At 43.1% G+C, this 19981-nt stretch overlaps 1 long non-coding RNA gene across 1 annotated transcript; it reads right to left on the minus strand.

The window, feature by feature from the left end:
- Positions 1-6488: 6488 nt before the first annotated feature.
- On the minus strand, positions 6489-8892 carry LOC128785642 (uncharacterized). Its single transcript, XR_008429957.1, has 3 exons — positions 8116-8892; positions 7108-7223; positions 6489-6576 (listed from the first exon to the last, which is right to left on the minus strand). It is a non-coding gene; the product is annotated as an uncharacterized LOC128785642 (long non-coding RNA).
- Between the last annotated feature and the right edge of the window lie 11089 nt (positions 8893-19981).

Genomic DNA, 19981 nt, shown 5'->3' on the forward strand with positions numbered 1-19981 from the left:
TTCCAGGGGCTCTTTTCCTTAGAGATTCTCAGATAAAGGATGTCCCCTCTTTCCAAAGTTAATAACCAAACTCAGTTGATGCCACTGGGGTGAGGATGTGGTTTTTATTACAAACACTTGTCATTCTTCTTCCCCTTTGAAGTGGTAGTACTCTGGATTACTTAAATTCAACATTTATTTCTTTTTCAGACCTTTGCACCTGCAGCTTTTCTGATTTATAAACCCTTGAATTATTTTAAAAAGTACTTTTTTAAAAAACCTGTTTATGTGTATATGTATGTGTAATTCAGACAAAAATAGCCATAAGTTAATAAGAGCCAAAATGAATCTTCACAGTCCAGTGTCCAAGGCTGAATTTTTCCAACTTCCTTGCTGGAATCAGTGAAACAGTTCCTTACTTCTGCTCCCTTAGGAGAAATTGGGATAGTCCCAAAGAAGTCATAATGTTTTCCCTCAGCAGGACTGAGGTTTGAATGAGGCCCAGCCACCTCCTTAACAAGCCTGAACAACAGGGATTGGGGAATATTGAATGGGAAAAGAAGCGGCATCCTGGGCAATCTGTATTATTGGGTGATGGATTTTAATTGCATTCTGTAGGAATACAATGATCACTCTTCTCACATTACTAAGGAGCTGGGGCCCCATTAGATTTTTCTCATATTTTCTTAGATAAATTGCAGATTTGTTTGCCACTTCTCCAGTTTTTGCAATAATCAATACTAAAACAGCCATGCAAAAGTGAAAGCTGAGTTACACAAGCTCATCCATGGTCAGAGATCTCACACATTAAAAAACAAACAACAAAAAACACATCCTAAAGAACTCCCAACATCCTGACAGGAATTTAATACCTTTGTAGGTTTGGGTCAATTTTTAAGGAGTCCATCGAGTAGACAAAAATCAAAATTAAGGTAAAATCAGATTAACTCAAGTCAATACAATATTAATGGATTTAGAAGATTCATACCCTGAAAATTTCCTCAGGGCCAGCCAGGCAAACCCTGCCAATAAATGCCAAAGGGTTAACAGAAGGTACAATAGCAATTAGAGCAGGAGTGAAGTGAAATGGTTTTAGATTAAATTTTGCCTTCTGTATCTTTTCTGAACAAGAACATAAACCCCAGGAAATGAATATTTTTCATGCTACAGCAGCAAGAATTTATGAATCCAGTAATTTCTCAGATGCTGCTTGAAAAATGTTTCTTTATCCAAAGGTTAACTCCTTTAGGAGTACAAACCTCTAAATTTTCTCACTGGCTCTATTAGTTGGTACAACTGGATTTGCCAGCATTATAAATCTATCAGTTTTCCAGTCTATAACAGTATAATTTCTAAATCTCATAGATATAAATGGAATTGCTAATTTTCAATAAATCTGCAATAACAAGTAATAGTGTCATGGTCCCCAGCTCCAATCATTTTTGCAATAATAAATGAGACTATAGAAGACTTACTCTTGGCCATAAAATTTACAGTGCAGGGCACACATTTTAACCCCCAAAGTACTTAACCAATTCCCCTCTCTTTGTTGTTGTCACTGCTGCACCACAGCAGCTATTCCTGAGGTGGGATCAGGGCCACATTGGGATGCACAGGTTATTTATAGGCTGATCTGGGCAGGAAATGGAGAGTGTTTTTCCAATGTATATTTTCAGCCTGACAGTATTTAGTCCAGAGGGGCAAATCCAGGCTATTTGTAAGAACCCAGGGACAGATGAAATTGACCTGAAACTTCCTCCCTGCTCAATCCCAAGCCTGAAATCTGACTTTGAGGCCAGACAGGAGCATCAGAAATGGCCTTTTTTTTGGTGCGTTACAGGTAGATTGTCTTTGAGAGCTTCACATTTTATTATCCCAATTCAGCACAATCTGAGTACACAATTCAAAACCGTGTCTTACAAAGATTCAGGTGCTGGATTTAACAGTAACTTTAAGTCTCTGGACTGCTCCCAGTCACTAAATACCTTCCCAGTTTATACAATCAAGTATATGCACACATCTTTACAGGAAAGAGGCCCAAAAGGGAATGGATAGAAGGGCCTGGAGAGCTGTACTTACTTTTCCAAGATGTTAAAAACAGCTCCAGGAGTGGAATACACATCCCTGGAGTCCCAGTTCAGGGATCTGGCGACATGGGTTGGGCTTTCAGTGCCAGCAAAACACTGAAAAATATTAAACATGTTAGAAACATGCTGAAAGGAAAAGTTATATTAACAGGAGATGTCTCTCTGAGCTGTATCGATTTTCAGCTCTGAGTGGAAGAAACTCTCCAGACAGAAATTTAAACATATTATTGTCTCCTATTTACTCAGCAGATATACCTAACACGCTTTATGAGATGAGTTCAGGAGGGAAGAAGTCAATTAAAATCTGAATCTCACGCAGTTATAGAAGATTAAAATAACCTCCTATTTGTTATGTGGATCTCTAATGCTCACCCCCAAAGCACAGGAGCACCTGAACCTCGCTTTAAATCCAGCACGTGCTTTCCCTGGATGTGTTCTGCAAGCTCAACATGCAGAATTCTTTTAGCTTGGAGTTGTTCCACTGGGGATAAATGATCAGTCAAGAACAGCTGGTGAGCTGGTACTAGTCAGAACAGCTCCACTATGCTAGACAGGCCAAGAGCTTGCACTGTTTCTCTCAAGGATTTTTCTCTCTGTCAGGGCTGAGATAGGATGAAGGAATTCAAGATTAAGTTCTGCATCAAAGATAAAGCATTTGCATGACAAATTCATGAGACTTCTCTGAGCTGTGTGACTTTGTGTGAGTCACTTTGTGCCTCCATTTCCCTGTTTATCAAGTGTAAACATTGGTATTTCTCTCTGAAATACTTTGGGGTCGTCAGACAAATACTCAATGAGAGGTGACAGAAAAAATGGTGGTGGCTACCCTAAAGATGGCCCACAGGCAGCTCTTTTCACACTAGCACAGATGGGAAATAGGGTACAGCATATGCAAGTGTGGGAACTGCAGGGAAATGTTCAAGAAATGCCTTTAAACCAAAATCTGCTCCCTTTGATGTCAGCAGAGCCCCTCAGTGAAGCCCCTGTCTGGATGTGACCTCTGTAGAGAGAGGGAAATACAATGTGAGGAGGTGGTGGTAATTCCTCCACTGAAATTCTTGTAGATGATAGAGGCTTTTACACAAGAATTAGAAGAGAAGCAGGAGTTCAAGGAGAAAGAAATGCTGTTTTCTTCTCACCTCAAAATGCAGGAAATTATCCATGCCAAAACCTATCCAGAACATGAAAAGGCAATGAAATGAAAGCCCAAATGATGCTGGCAGTAAGGTGGCTGTACACACAGGCAGATTCAGGGGGAATTTGAAGATAAAATGGTCAGAGGTAAGTAAGAAGTATAATGGATATTCTGTTAAGGGTATTAGAAAGTAAATGAGAAAATGGGTGAGTTAAAAAGAGAAAGGATAAATGATCAATAGAAAATTATATTGAAGACAGCAAATTTCTTCATTCTAGCCTTGGCTGCAGAGCCTGGTGCAAAGCACCTCGGGGCTGCTGTGCTGTTAAAAGGGATGTGCTGCCCCTGGAGCTGCAGGGAAGGGTGAGAGCAAGCAGCAGGACACTGCCAGGCAGAGAGGAGACTGAATCAAGAATCTGGAAGGAATTTGGGAATGCAGTAGCTGAGTCAACGTTGAGTTTTACAGACTCATTACAAACAGTAAATATTTCAGAAAGCAGAGAAAAACATCTGTCTCCTATTGCAGCCACTTTCCAGTCCTTCCTGCTTTGTTTGAAATGGAAATCCAGGCTGGAATGTGGCTGCATTGTGGGTAATGCTTTCCAGGAGGAAGGAGCCAACCACCCCAGGAAACACAGGCTGGTGTGAGTGCTTCCTCTAAGGGTCTTTTAACAAACTGCATCTGAACTTGCTCATGTAAAACTCTTTTTACAGTGCTGAATTAAGCACAAGAACTGATCTCCTCCATCAGGCTCCATGGCATATCTGTGGTCTCTGCATATGAAATGTAATGAGATTTAGGTTATTATGTTCTTGAAGTAATAGATTGTGGCTTATAAAATTCTGGAAGTTGTATATTTTGTTGTCTGTTTCTGATTGTTTCTGAAAGAAGGGGCAAGACTTTGTGGAAGTAGGTAGGATTCCCATTACTTTTCTCATAAAAAATTGCTTTGATTCATAGGCTGAAAATTTTGATAGAAGGACTTTCTGTCTAGTGGGCTCCCAAATCATCCATAACATCTTCTAGAAGCTGCTCCTCAAGATAATTTCATCATTTAACAAAAAAAAAAAAAAAAAAAAAAAAGGGGGGGGGAAACCCAGATACAGATATCTTTTCACCTTCTATCCACCTGTTAAATAAATTTGTCATTTCTATAGCCAATTGAGGAAAGGAGTTATCAGAGCCTTTCCTTGGAGACCCAAGTGTAACCCTGCAGGTCTCTGGGGTCAAGCCCATACCTTCTCAGGAAGGCTCTGTGCACAATTTGATAGTCAGGGCAGTCATTATCAACCAGCCTGGCACAGGCCTCCAGGGCTTTCCCATGGCACAGGGGCTGAACTGTGGTGCCCATGCCTCCTCTCACCAATTATAAGTTCTGTACAGTTTTTTAAAAGACTGCAAAAACATATCAACATCATTCCCTTCTTTGTAATGAGGAAGCAATTTTGCCTTATTATAACTGACTAAATATGCATGGGCTGACCCAGTAGGACCCTCATTCACCCTTATTCTTTCCCTCTGGAAATCATATTCCATTTTCATAGTTTCCATTTCAAATTTTTCTTCCTCCCCATCCTTTCTGTGAGCTCTCTCTTGATCCCATTCTTGTTCCATCTTTATCTTTCCCATGCTGTATTGCCACTCTTCATGCTCCTGCTCTCATTACAACTTCCTTTGTGTTTGATGCTTGCTCGCTCCTGTTTGCAATCCCCTCCTTTTTACCCCGTGCTTTTCTAACATTTGCAGTGGTTTAGCACTTCTGCAACATGTTTTCTGTGCAGACTCCTGTGCATGGCTTCAATTAGTAGATATGTGTCCTTAATGCTGTTTGCTGCCTGCTCCCTGATGCTTCAAGATGGCAAAGACCAAGCCAGAAGCAGAGGGAGATGGGTGTAGCACGTGTCTGGCTGTGCCGTCCCAGAAGAGCCTTCGTACCCAGCTCAGCACACACCCAGCTCTTCCACCACGCCCTACCACATTCCTAGGTGCCTGCTCTGGGTACCCTCCACCTCTCCAAATGTAATTCCTCCTCATGAGTTCCTCCGAGAACTCACAGTGTGGACACAAATCCTTTCCAAGGGTTTGTGCATAGCCCTGGCTGTGTCTGGAGACCACAGGCTGAATTGCGAGGAAATGTAGAGCCTTGTGAAAATCACCTGTCAGCTGTCATAGCAGCATCTGTGGGATTGTTCAGCAGAGTGTGTGAAACCTCCTTCCTCAGTGACAAAATGCTGCCCATTCCTCCTGCCCATCATGCCCCAGGCACTGGCAGGGGAGTGAGGCAGATGATGCAGAGTCAGACAAGGAGACTGTTAAATGCCTCAGAAAATCCACGCCCTGAAAAACTCCCTGGGCCTTAATGGCAAAGTGAAATGAATGCCATGGGCAGATCAGAGCTGAGAATCCCGGTGCCTGCCGGAGATAAATCCCTCTGGCTGGGCTTGGATACATTTACAGAAATGAAAATAGCATTGAGAGGTTTATCTGGGATAAACCAAACCATGTGAGTACCTGACCCAGAGAGCATTGAAAGGAAAGGGATGGACACTCCCAAAGCCGGCAAAGGCTTTAGACCACCAAGCATTCCCAGAAGCACTCAGCATGTGGTGAAAATTCAGCATATACAGGTGATGATGGGGAAAAAAGAATTGACAGATGTGAGGTGTGAGAAGACATCAGCAAGCCTTAAACCGAGGCACTCCTCCTGTCCTAGGGCAGGCTGATTGCATTGGAACCATTGCTGCTAATCTGGATTACTTTCTTATGGACAGGAGATGCTTTGTTTTGGTTGACCAAACTGTATTTTTACAGTCTGTATGTGTTTCCAAGGGCACACAGGTATTACTCTCTTCTTGACATTTGAAATATATTGCTCTCCTTTTGATGTTTGAAAAACATGTCAAGCAGTCATATTTTTAAGGCAAGTAAGATCTCTTAGGATCTCTGACAAGGTGAGCAGCCAAGCAGACCTTGGCTGTAGGAGACAGGAAAATGAGAGTTAAAGCTTCCAAACAGCTTTGTGACATCAGCCAAGGGTGGAATGAATGCTCCCAGCTGGTGCTGGAGATGCTCTGTGCAGGGAGAACAGCACCATGATTTCTGTGGTTCCTCATGCACAACCCCTGTCTCCAGCCTTCCACAAGGCATTGGACTGTGTGTGCATCTTGTTTGGAGGAGTTCAGGCTAAGAAAGGATCAGCATGGATATTTCCCTTTATTGATCTGTGCTCATGTTCACACATGCAGGGAAATTCTTTCTGTGCAAGCAAGCTGAACTAATAGAGCCAGTGGAATAAGCAGTTCTTAAGAGCTTCTTCTTATCATCTGTCTCTTCTTCAGATGCATTCTGGTGTGCCACACATTTAGCTCTGTCTGCTGGAGAAGTAAAAAAGGTCAAATGAAGGTGAGAACACTTCATTCATATTTTTTATGAGTTATTCAGACCCACTGTATCATTACCCCTCGGAAACATATGTTTTGCAATAACAGTTTAGAAAATATTCAGCACATCTCGACAATCTCTCCTGAGCAATACACATCAGTTGTCACACTTTGTCATGTGCCATCAGGTTGTGTGGTGCAGTGAATTTGCTAGGGTGTGATGAACTGCAGGCATTTGAGATCCCATCCTGATAATTCCTGCGTCTCTAAATGTAATGCTGAAGGATGTGTCTTCTGAGGAGTCAGAAGTGTTTTAGTGCATCCCCATTTCAGCTACAATTTAGAGGTTTTCTGGGGGAAATGCTTGGTCACCCCCTCATACTCACAGAAGGATATGAGCATGTAAAACAAAACTTTTGGTTAAAGAGTTTCCTCAGAATGTGTAGGATTTTACTGGCCCTTGACTTGGGCTGATCAAGGTGAATATTCTCAAAACCAATTTTTGTCCAGGGTAGCTGCACCCACCTCATTCAGGTGTTTGAACCTGGGAATCCCAGGGACGCTGGTAGCATAAAAGAGACCTTTGTGTGTTCCTCTTCACTGCTTCTCTGGGAGCCAGGTGACAAGAGGTAAGATCTCACCTGCAGAAGCATAAACAAGAGCTTGTGTTTCCCAGTAGGATTTTATCAGCTTTTTTACAGGAGAGTGGGAGTTTTCTCCTGTGTTTCCCACCCATCCTCAGAGCTGGGTGGTGCCTGGCGCTCAGCAGCCTTTGGGCTGATTTGGGAGCGTTTCTACTTCACCTGGAGCCTTTCCTTCAGAGGAGACAGGGACCTTCCTTAGGGAGCATAGCCTTGCCTGCCCCACTGCAGTGCTTAATGCCACTGCCATCCCCATAAGAGTGGGGGCAGGGGTCGGGGACAAAAGGGACTTCAAATCCACAGCCAGTCCTAAAGCTGCTCCCTTGAACTGTGCATTCATTTCAGACATCAGTCTGGGTAATTGTGTTCATTATAACCTTTTTAAAGTAATCCTAAGGCTAGAAGGCAGCAGAAAACCGGACAGGTTCAGGATGCCTGCACCTTTGGAGAGAGGTTGCCACCCATGTTTGTGGTGCTGCAATGAGAGCAATGAGGGTGATGATTTTGTTAAACAATCCTTTCTGTTCACTGTTCTTTTACCCCAAAAACAATGCCCATAACTAGGTTTACATTTATTCACTTCCCATAGAAGTACTTTGCAGCAGCTGGACAGGGACCTTAACTAACATTCTTTGAATTCTAGCAGGTAATCAGTGGGGTGACTGATTCAAGCAGAGCTCATTGGAATTGTGTTAATTTCTGATAGTTGTCCATTTGGATCAGAGTTGAGCCCTGGAAAAGAGAAATCTCTAAAATTATGTGTAACCCAGACTGCTGTGCAAGGTGATCAACATCTCAGCTGCTAGGACAGTTAGGCTGGGAAGTTTCTGGATGGAAAGTTAGACATTCACAGCCCCTGTGTCTCCATGGATACATCTCCATGGTCACTCACTTCGTTGGGAGTAAAACCGAGCCTTCGTAATTCCAGGTGCTGAATGTAAGCATCTCATGTTGTAAGGCTGGTTTTGAAAACAAATCTGCAGGTTGAATATGGCCCCAATACCTTGTGAGTGGTATCTGAGAGGTCACAGAGAGCCCCTGAGTCCTCCCCCACTGCAGGCCCTCACTGGAGTGTGGGGGGAGCTGAAGGAACCATTTGTTAGGCGTTTACTCCCACAGGGTGAGCACTGGAGAACTGTGGCTACAGGTGAAGATTTTCAGACATCAAAAAAAAATCCACTTTTATTCCAGTACTCACCGTGGTTTAGGAAAAAAAATGAAGTTGTGAAGGTTTACAGCCTCATTTGCAAACATCTGTTTGGCAAGAAGGGTTTTATGATGGTTGTGTGAGCTGACAAAGGCTTAGAGGACAGGGCTATGCAGCTTTCTCATGCTGAGCTCCACAGGGAGCCTATCAGTCACCTGCTCCCCTTGCAGACTGAACAGGCAGGAGAGTGACAAGACTACATTTTTTTGGAGTGGCCCAATGGCTTTTCTTACATTTCTTGCTAATCGTACCCTCTCAAATGCTGAAAAACTAGAGGCTCTTCCCTCTGTTGCCCCATAATGCTGGCCTTAAACATCATTCTTTTGGCATCTCTGTGCCTGCTGTGCCAACTCTTGTGGGGACCCACATGTGCAAAGGTGCTTTGCTTTATGATCAACAGATTTCTGAACCTCAGCAGCTTCTTGGTTTCTCAGGCTCTTGATGAATGTTTTGAGATTTGCAGAGCACTGAGCCAACTTCTAAGGTGCCGTTATGGATCCTGAAGTGAGAAGAAAACCTTTCTATGCCATCCCTTGAAGTGCTTAACTGCATCTGCTTTTCTACCACCACCTCATCAGTGGCAATTTGGAAACTGTAACCACAAAACAGCTAGCAGGCCAAGTGTTTAACCAGCATATCAAAATTATCTCAAAACCCAGATTTCTATAGCTTCTAATAGCCTAATAAATGGATTTTTGGTACTGAGCTAAGTACAGTCATATATAATTGCTGTTATTCTCACATTAAGCTGCAGGGAAGTGGCAAACCCAATTAGATTAAATCCTACCACATCTCCTTGGGATTTGTGGTAGACATTTAAGCAGAGAGACATGTCACTTCCACAGACCAATTTGTTTGTACCTGTCTGCTTAGATTTATTGTGATTTGTCCTTCATTTTGTGTATGTTTATTTGCAGAAGCCAGCTCCAGATGCAAAACACATCAGTGGAGCTTTGGAACATTATTTTTAATTAGCTGGGTTCGGTTTCTAGTAACATGCTTGAATTGTTTCTGGGCTACTAATAGAGTGTGGAAAATAAACATTGTTGCTCTTGGATAATTTTTTTTTTCTGGTTATAGCAAACTTCCCATGCTATGGCAGGGAGGCTTTATTTGCCATGAGCCTTACAACACAGGGCAGCCAGTCCAGACAGAAACTTAAAACTGAGTTTCCTCAGTTTTGTTCTGCTGTCTAAAACCCTGATAGAGATCATAATTACACTGGAAAATATCACAGAAACTGCTGGGAAAAGTTGAATTATTTTTATTCTTTCTGAATTTGAACTGAGTTGGACAAAGTTTACCTCAGTCAGCACCTGGCAGAAGCAGGGCACAAAGCAGATAATGAAATGTGGGTCCTAATCCGAGCAAGTGGATTTGCTTCTCTCTATCAGGTGTAGTTTCTGAATTCTCCTGTACATTTGTATGAAGTGCCAGCAAACCCTTTTATTTCTCCTTTTATTCTGTGCTTGGGTAAGCGACTGCACAAGGAGAAGCACATGAAGAGCTGGAGATGGGATATGCAGACAATTGCTTGTTTTCTTTGCAGGAAAACATCACTCAAAAATTATTACCAGGCTAAGACATTTCATACAGAACACATTTCTTCTTTCAAAGGAAGAAAACAACGCAGATTGACACCAAAGAGCAGAGTTCAAAGTTCCTACCAAGCAAGGGCTGACAAATCATGCAGTTAAATTCCAAGTGAGCGAGCCCAAAGCCCTGCAGCACTGAAATCACTGGGCTTGGGATAATTCTTGCAAACATCCTTTTTTAGAGGGCTGTGAAGCTCTTCCTCTGCCCACTCTTTGTTCAGCCCAGAAAGCAGCAGTACCACAAATGCCTGTCCATCCACAGGGATTTTACAGACAGACTTTCGCTGTGGGCAGGGATTTTACCGAAATCAGGGAGTCACTGGCATTACTCTGGAAAAGAGGGTGAAAATCCACAGCAGAGTCCCTGGCAGGCTGAGCTTCCTTGGCAGCTCCCTGCAGTGACGGGTAGCTCCAAAAGGCCAGGAGAGGTGGGAAGGGGCAGGATTCGGGCAGGCTTTGGAGCTGGATGTGAGCAGGAGCTGCGGAGCAGGGGGAGCTCTGTAGCAGGACACGGGAATGGCAGTAGGGATGCCATCTGCTGCTCGCAGGGTGAATAGCTGGGAAGGAGGCTCCAGAAGATTTCCTCCCGGGTTTTTGGCTTTGTGTGGCTGTTGTGTGTGTTATGGATATGCACAGACGTCACACGTGTGTGGGGTGCATTTGGGGCGGCCCGGCTCACAGAGGAGGCTGAGGCACAACGTGGGTAAAGGCAGAAAGGAAGTTGTGGGGCCAGAGAGCAGCAGATGGAAATTCCATGTCTTGTACCATGCTTCCTCATCCCAAATGCACTGAAAATGTTCCAGGCCAAGGAAATGGATCATTTGGCTCCTTGTCACCTGCACATTACTGAAGGGCTCAGAATTAAGTCCAGCCATAGGAAGGAAGTTCTGGTTCTACTGCAGGTGAATGTGGAAGGTTTTATCTCAGGGGAGGAATAACCAAAGCTAGTAGTCTGCCTGAGACCTGTAAGAGATTTGCAATGCCCTGTCTATGTAAAATATGTGCTTTGGATTCCTAACTTGTCATCTCTAGTAATAATTTGTAAATGCATGATGGAATTTTTCCATATATTTTATTCCTCTTCTTTTCCACACCTTGGGTTCAAGAAGCATCTGGACAGCCCCCTCAGGCAGAGGGTGGGATTCTTGGGGCTGTTCTGAGCAGGACCAAAACAGGACTTTGATGATCCTTGTGGGTCCCTCCCAACTCCCAGCTATTCTATGATTCCACATTTTAGGTATTTTCCCTCCTTGGCCCTGTGCAACAGTGCAGTCTCAGTGAGACACATCCATCTGCTCTGTGTCCATGTATTTCTCCGAGCCTCAGACCAAAAGGCTGTGCTGTGAACACAAATGACAAGGACAGGAGCCCTGGCAGCCCCAGCCCTGAACAAGGTTACAGTGCCAATGACCTGCGAGGTTTGACAGACTACCTTCCTCCTCTTTTTGTTTAGTCATGTCAGGGACCAATAACAGCAAGACTGGAAACACAATTGCATCATTATTTACATCTGTCGGGCAAACTGCTATGACCAGTATGATGGTTTGGAAAACAAGTCAGAAGGTGTTTATTCAATGGCCTCTTCTATTGATTGTTATCAAACAGCAACTCATAATTTTGCACAGTGAGAATTTCATGACTGCAGTGATCTGAAGTATGTCTCTGCTCACAAAACAAGCTGTTTATTTAATTAAGTACTTCTGGCTCTTTGGATTTAATAATTCTAATTAAATTGTTATGGTTATGACTCCCATTTGGATTATGTCCACTTTAAGTCTCAATTAAGACTACAAGAAGACCTCATAAGAATGTGGAAGAACTCATTGCTTTCCTCAGAATGATTAGGATATGGGATAGGGAAGAACACATGGGGTCATCAGTGGACTTTCAGGGACCATGCTGATGGGGCAGCTTCTGCAGGGACTGAGAGAGATGTCACCCCCTTCTGCCTGCACTGAGAGCTGTGGGAGACAGGGACTGGATGTGCAAAGATAACCAGGGCAGACAAAGGTTATTCTTTGAACTGCAGGGAGAACAAAAAGGCTTCTCTGTGCTTACAGTATTAGGCAGGCGATTACACAACCAGGAGCTGAAGTTGTAGAAACTTTGGCTGGAAAATAACCATGTTTGGATAATGCAAATAGCAACTGGATTTCATGGAGCACTGAGTGTATCTCTAGAGCCATCAGTGAATAAAAGACACTTGAGATTTCCAGTCATGCCACTTCAATGTCACAATGAGAAATCCATTCTTCTCCTTACTACAAGAGGGCCGTGTGCTGTAAGATCCTATTGTCAGGAATCATTCCTGATTCCTCTCAGAAGATGGGAACATGTGCTAATGGTTGGAAGGAGTGCTGTGACTCATCCATAGGAAAACAGCAGAACTGAACATAAAGTCTGTCCCTGTTGTTGGAAATGTGAGTAGAAATGTGACTAGCACCTGGATCATATTTACTGAGTGACTGTAGCACAGAGGCCCTACAGGGTTGTAGAGAATGTCCCATCTTTACCTTCTTGCTCACCTTTGTTTGTGAAGCTGAGGTCCAGCACAGCTGTTGGTATTAATAAAAATTAGGGCTGTTACTGATAGAGGTTTCTTTCCAGTGTGAACAGTGCTTGCTGAAATTACAGTGATTTTTCCAGCCATGAGTAAGCTTCACTCGTCACTGGGGTAACCTGCTCCAGGTGGCCCTGCTTGAGCAGGGGGTGGACAAGGCAACCTCCAGAGATCCCTGACAGCCTCAATCATTCTGTCATCTCCATCATTTCTACTGAACTCAGAGGGCATAAAAGGCATCTCCTGTTCTTTGAATGTAGCCCTGGCAGACCAGTAAATAAAGAGTTTCTCCTTTGCCCCCTGCTCTGACACCCTGCCTCACGAGCAGGAGTTCACCTCTGCAATGCTGCACCAAGCACTGTCATTGCAGATAATAATTCTCTTACTGAGTCTGAGGGAATAATCACAATTTACTGGGTCCCTCAGGCAGTCTGTGGGGGTGATGGTGCTAACAGCACAGCAACATTCAGAATTTTGTACTTCCAAACTCAAACTCCTTTCCCATTTAGGAGGAAAAGGAGCTTATGTTTGATACTGGGGTGGTCACATCTACTGCTAAAACAGCCCTTATGGAAATTAATTTGCATTCCTGCATTTGTTAGCTGGTGGGTTGATCTTTTTCCTGATATTTTTTGTCCCAGGTTATTGCACATATTTGCCTGCTTGACATTGAAATTCCCTCCCAAGTTGTATCTCCACAGGCTTGTTGAGTTTGCAGCTCTGCATTGGTTCAGGCACAGCAACTTTTGATGTTTTGGAAGCACATGTCAAAATATGTGGGAGGGGTTCCTGCTCTCCCTTGGGAGGCAGCAACAGTTTAGAAAAAGGTTGCCAATCACCTGCTGCTCTCCACCCCAGAAGAGCTGTCCATCAATGTTTAGCATACTCCCCAGTTCCAGAAAGTTCAGTTATTCTGTTACCCCCATTGGCTCCTGTTAGAATACCACTCCTCCTCTGTACCCCGATTAGTTCTCTGTATGTCACCCCACTCTGTCTCCCCCCTTTACCCGTTGCCCGTTGGCTGTTTTGTACCCTAACCACACCCACTCCTTTGCCCCTAATACCCAGCCCCGCCTTTCCTCGGGGCTCCCGGAGTGCGCTCCCTTCTGGAGAGTTTGTGCCCCTCGTTTCACCCTCCTGTTCCTGCGACGCTCCTGAAATAAAGCCTCTAGGAATAAAGCCACTTCGGAGCCCTCTCGTCCTTACGGTGGAGCTATCCGGGTCCCGCCACATCCTCCCCGCGGACCAGTCCTCTGAGGGTTTTCCCCCAGAGGCTGGGCACCCGGGTGAAGCCCGGAGGACTTGTATTTTAATACAAAAAATACAAAACAAAATGCTGGTTTGAGCACTCTGCACCAAACCCTGTTTGAGGCTGACAGCCTGTTCAAAGGGAATCATTTCCCCTGCTGGATGAAAAATTGGATCTTTTCAAACTTTATTTTATGTCTGTATGAAAGTTAAGTAACACTTTTGTGGTAGGAATGTGAACTACAAGTAGTAAAGCTGATAAAAGCCAGGCCAGCACCGAGAGGAAAAATCAGATGTAGGGGTAAAGGTTTGAAGATACATCTGCAAACAGAGCCAGGTGAGGTTTGACCCTGGAATTTTTGCACGTGAAACTCACCTTTTCATGCTCTAACTCTGCAGAGGTGGAGCTGGAGATGCTGGAGTGGGGGATGCTGATGGTCCTGATAGATGACCCCACAGCTCTGACTGATGAGGTTCTTCTTTAAAGGGAGGGCAGATTTTTCCAAGTGCTTCTCTGAGATAAGTTTTTAAAGACAGTGCTGGGAACTGTCTGGTACGAGGACCACACAGACCTTCCTCAGAAACTGCTGCTGGCCAGATTTTTAGGGCTGGTTTTGTACCTTGGCCAAGGGATTGCTTAAGATCTGGCAGTGCATGGAGCAGATGTCAGAAAATTCATTGTGTAATTTAGGAATGCTGTCTTGCCATTTGCTTGTTATTGATGCCACTATTTTAATATCTTCAGAGAAAGAGATGGTTACTTTAAAAAACTTCATTTTAATAATTTATTGCAGTCATGAGCTATTATTCAGGATTCCTACAAAATTAATGCATGAACATGCAGTTTAATTTTTTTTTTTTTTTTTACACAAAGGTGAATTCTTGGTTTTAATAAAAACAGCTAAAAACTGGCACCAACACATACATACCTATTTCAGCAACATGTGCATGGCTATTTCACCTGTCTACTGTGTCAAATTCTTTACATTATTTTTTTTGTGTGAAGAGGTGTCATCTTGTGAACTTGGTGTGGGCAGCAAGCAGGCCTCCCTGCCAGCACCCCTGTGTCCTATGTAGTGTTTACCTTCCCCGATATCCCATTTCTCCCTCACTCTCTTGCCGTGTTTTCATTAGCTCCTTTAATAGGTACTTTGGCAAAGCTTCCTTATCCTCCCCTTGTTTTCTTGGGAAATGTACATAGATTGTTTTTTCCACTTGTTTCTATGTCTATCTTCCTGTGATCTTTTCCAAAGTCTGATATATTTCATGGACGTTCATGGGGGAAATTTTCTCTGCTTATTATTAGCTTTGGACTAAAATTTATTTCTTGTGAGGTCACGTTTCAGACCATGCACTTTCTCCCCTAAATTGTTGACTGCTTTTACTGTTACGGCAAGCGGAAGCCACTAGAGGACTCTGTTTTCCATGGTTTTAGCAGTGCTCTGGAATCAGGTTTTGCAGTTCTGTATTTTAAGCCTATATTTTTACAGAGTGCACAAATCCACTCCTTTTCACAAATATATCTTTTACAGAGTAATCATGGAGCTTTGGCCACCCATTTATCAGAAGTGCATCCAAATGATGAGGAGTTTCCTACAGAAAATGTTGTTTGTGCTCTGCAGCCTTTAAAACAAAGCCAATGTCTGTGCAGCTCTGTGTGAATATTTGAGGCAATATTAGGATTCTGTCTTCACTTCTGGCCAGCACAACTCCTTCTTTGGTTCTGGGCTTTCAAGATACCAGTTGATATAAAAAAAAGATGTTTCAGAAGTTTTCAGGGTTTAATGATTTTTAAAACCTTTCCTCCAACTTTTCCTCTTGGACTCTGAGAGAACTTTCCCATCTTGAAAGGTGCACTGGATTTGGATTCTTTACAGAGACTTTCAAATCACTTTTCAACATAAGGGGTTCCCTTGCTGCAATTTTGAAGGAAAGGAACAAAATAAAGAGATCATGTCTCTGTTGAGGGCAGGCAGTAGAAATGACTGTGATTCAGAACCATTATTTGGGGTTTTTTCCAATATGTGTTTTCCAAGACTAACAGAGGTTCTATTGTCAGTCCCCAAGGCTGTTTACCCAGCAGCTGCTTGGCCACTGCCCACCCAGCACTGAAAATTGTCTAATTGCAGTCAAGTGAAAACTGCCAGGGGAGATCTGGCCTCTCTTGGCTTTTCAGTGGCAGCACAGGCCAGCAGAGGCAGCTGAAGGGACTCAGGCATTCGTGCAGGGTTTGAGTTCAGCAGTGCAAAAGGATAGAGGCAGCTCCATGGAAAAGGTCCAAATTGCCCCTGGATTTCTGGCTCCAACAGGGAGTGCTCAGTTTGCTCAAGTGAGCACAAGCAGAAAGCCCTCAGAAAACCTCCTGCTCATGGCTGGGTTTATTTTATAATCAAGTGACACACTGCAATGCTCTAGTCCCATTAACTTACTCTTTAAAAAATAAAAAAAAAAAAAAAAAAACAAAAAACAAAAAAAAAAACAAAAAAAAAAACAAAAAAAAAACCAAAAAAAAAAAAAAAAAAAAAAAAAAAAAAAAACAAAAAAAACAAAAAAACCACCAGATATTTGGCATTTTGAGAACATTTCAGTATTTTCTACTTCATGCAGGACTTGAGAAGACAAAAATGAGGCCAGGGTAGCAATAGCCCCTGCTCTTGAGAGGGGCAGATGAGGCAAGGGGAGAAAGGGTTCTTGAGTGGCTGGGATTGTAGGAGATGCTCTGCTGGTTGCCTGCTCATTTGCTTGGGCTCTGCTTAGTCTTGACCTATGATTTTGGAAGCCAATTTACAAATTATTTCAGTAGGAATGATTTGATAGCTATTGATGAAGTGTTTTAATGCTTTTCAGAAAATCCATCTGTCCTGCAGTCTGTGGGAAAAAAAGGAAAGATGAACTTGTGAAACATTTGTCTTCGATTTTTATGATCAGTCATTTTTACAAGATTTTCCTGGACTTTCTGGAAATCTCTGATTAGCAGTGGGGTTTTACAGAAGAATGGCAGAGGAAACACAAACAACCCCCTCCCTGAGAATTGATTTTGAGTATTGAAAGCATTGAATGTGATGCTTTCTTTAAAAAACAGGTGTTGCAGCCTAGGCTACATCATTTTCTATCAACATTTCTTGATGACAACTTCTGTTTATCCAGTTTCTTCCATTTGAGAGTGTATTTGTACTTTTTTTTCTAGACACAACACATTCACTGCCTTTGAAGTCTTTAGTGAAATAAAAACCAATCTTTTCTTTTGTTCCATTTCTTATCCCTGCCCTATTTAGCACAATGCAAAGAATGCATAAAGGAACCCAGCAAAAATATTTAAATCCTGCTTGTATCTTGAGTTGGGCTATATTTAGAAAGCTTAAATGATTTAGCTGCAAGTTGGCCTGAATGGTGGGAATTATACACCAAAACTGTCAGTGTTCCTGACACAGTTCATGGCAAGAATTTTAACAGTTGCTGACAGTGAGCATCAAACCTCCCCCATCTCCAAAAGTCTGTATCTGTATTTAATTTCTCCCTCTTCATAGAGCAGTGCCACCTCCTGCTGTTCTGCTGTGGTGGCAACCCTTTCTCTGGGATCTAGGGGATGGGAACTTCTTCCAAGAAAGAAATTACCGCACTTAGCATGCCCAGAAGCTTCCAAGGAAGGAAAATATGAATAGATGAATTTCAGGGATTTCATTGTGAATTTTAGAAATAAAAATACCTTCACATGGGCAGTGTGACTTTATGTCAAAACAACCAGCATCATTTTGTGAAGATCTGCTGATCCAAAAACCCAAACATCCTTCTCTACAAAGGGTAGAACTTTAATGGAAACAGTGTCTGTCCTAATTATTCCAGGTAAAAAATTCTTTTTCATCCATTCTCCATTTGAAGCTCAGGAGTGGAATTTGGCATAGGCTGTCTGTGAAAGAGTATTTGTGGCTCACACTTGGCAGAGCCAGGGCACACCAAGGCAGCTTTGAAATCAGAATCAGTCCTGAGGGATGTGCACAGACACGAGAAGTTCACATTGCAATGTATGGTGTGAAGCAAAGGCCCTTGAATCAGGAAAATAATCATTTGCTCAGATGTCAGAACATTATAAAGCAGCTGAGAGCAGGAATCCTGAGCCAAATGCTTTGAAACCATTGAAACATCAATCCTGTGCAGGAAAAGAAGGGCAGTGAGTGCTGTTAAATCTGGGGATTCCTGAGCTGCCCTTTCTTCATAATCCTCCGGGAGGGGAAATGAGCTCATGGAGCTGACAAAGCCCCGGTGCCTGCCCTTCACACCTCCCCAGCCCACTGCTCCTGCCTCTACAGAGGAGTTCAGCTCTGTGATGCTGACTTCAAAAGAACGTATTTAAGTGCATTCCTGAATCAGAGTCAATATTTGTGAGAAGATCAGTGTAATAAGGATTTATGGGAGAAGTGAAAACTACTCAGTGATCCATGATCCATGGCTGCCTGTCTTTGATATCATAGTTGGCAGAAGAAATAACAATTCTACTTTGCAGCAGCTTTCATGATTTCCAGATTTATTTGTGTTTCAGACTAAAATAAAACCAAGGTTACTCTTTTTTTAAATAGTGATGTGAAACTATCTGGGTTTCAAATCAAAAATATGAGGTTTGCTTCACCTAGAAATGAGTTTGGCCTGCACATATCAAAATTTTAATATTTGACAAGGCATTGTGTCAGCACATGGACACCCTGACTGCTCAGGGAGCCATGGAATGGTGGCATTCTTGGATTGCAAAAGTCAGTCCTTGCTGGAACCCACCTGAGCCACAGTACTTGCCCAGATGGAGTAGTTGACTTTACTGGGATTGTATTTTTGCACAGCAGGAAAGTTGCCCAGCCCTTGCTGGTCCCTAATGATACAATGTGGAACACAGGGAATAATTTTTGAGACTCTTTAATAAAAAGATGGGGGAAACACACCACAAGGCTGCTGCTGGATTGTACTGGAGGACTGTCAGGTGCTAAAATCACTTCCCATCAGTTACAGACTGAGCCCTAAACGAAGCAGTGCCTGGGAGCAGCTGCCTGCTGCAGCACTGGTTGCAGAGAAAACTGCATCATGATGTAGTCCTCACCTTGTAGTGTTTTGCAAACAGCCAGGAAAAATGACTTCAGGAGTGTGTTGTCAAAGTCAGAGCGAGCAGGAATGTGGCCAAGAACCAGTGCAGATTTTAATGGCAGTCACCCAGTCAGTCCATGCAGACCACCTTCACAAATTTACACTCGGTGTCTAAATACCAAATGCTTTCTCAGCATTACAGATAGGTTGGTGGGGTTTTTTGTTTTTGTTTGTTTGTTTGTTTTTTGTTTTGGTTTTTTTGGGGGGGGTTTGTTTTGTTTTGTTTTGTTTTGTTTTGTTTTGTTTTGTTTTGTTTTGTTTTAACAGGTTTGTAGAGAGCCTTGCAGTGCTGGATGTTTTTTTTGTTTTCTGAGTGTTGGAGTGAGTTTAGTGGATTCCTCTGTGTGGACACAGCTTCATGTGTCAGTGGGCCTGTGTGCATCCATGTGTGCTCCTTTGCTGTGGTCTGTGGTTTTGTAAGGGGAGAAAAGGACTCTCTGTGGCTCTTCATCAGCTGATAGCAGCATTATTAACTATTCCCCACCACCTTATGTAGGGATGGAAAGAGCTCTTATCATCATCCATTGCCTGGCATTGCAGGCACCGCGTGCAGCCATTCATGCCTTGTGCACACTCCACTCCTGCCCCAGTTTTCCTTTTCTTTGCTTCACCTTTATTTCTCTCATATTTTGCTTTTGTCCCTAGTTCCAGTGCAGCACTCAGCCTACTGATCCCTTCCCCAGTGCTGCTGTTCTGAGGTGCACACACTTGGTTGGCAGCATTTCCAGAAGCAGACTACAGTTGTTTATGTAAAAATTACAGTATCCCTGGCCTTGCCAGCAGTAATGACTGAAACAGAGCTACTCACACCCCACTGAATCAAGCTGACACTAAGATAATTATATTTCTGTTATACTCTCAGTGCCTCTCCTTGTCACTGTTGTGGACTGAAATGAAAAAAAAAATCATAGGGCAGTTCAAAGCAATTAAAGTGCAAGGGCCCTGGCTCAGCTTTCAAAACAGACCTAAATGTTTATCTTCCCTGCAGCATAAATCAGCTCTGGCTCACAGGGCTGGATGA

This window comes from Vidua chalybeata, chromosome 3 (genome assembly GCF_026979565.1).
Source record: "Vidua chalybeata isolate OUT-0048 chromosome 3, bVidCha1 merged haplotype, whole genome shotgun sequence".
Taxonomy (NCBI): domain Eukaryota; kingdom Metazoa; phylum Chordata; class Aves; order Passeriformes; family Viduidae; genus Vidua; species Vidua chalybeata.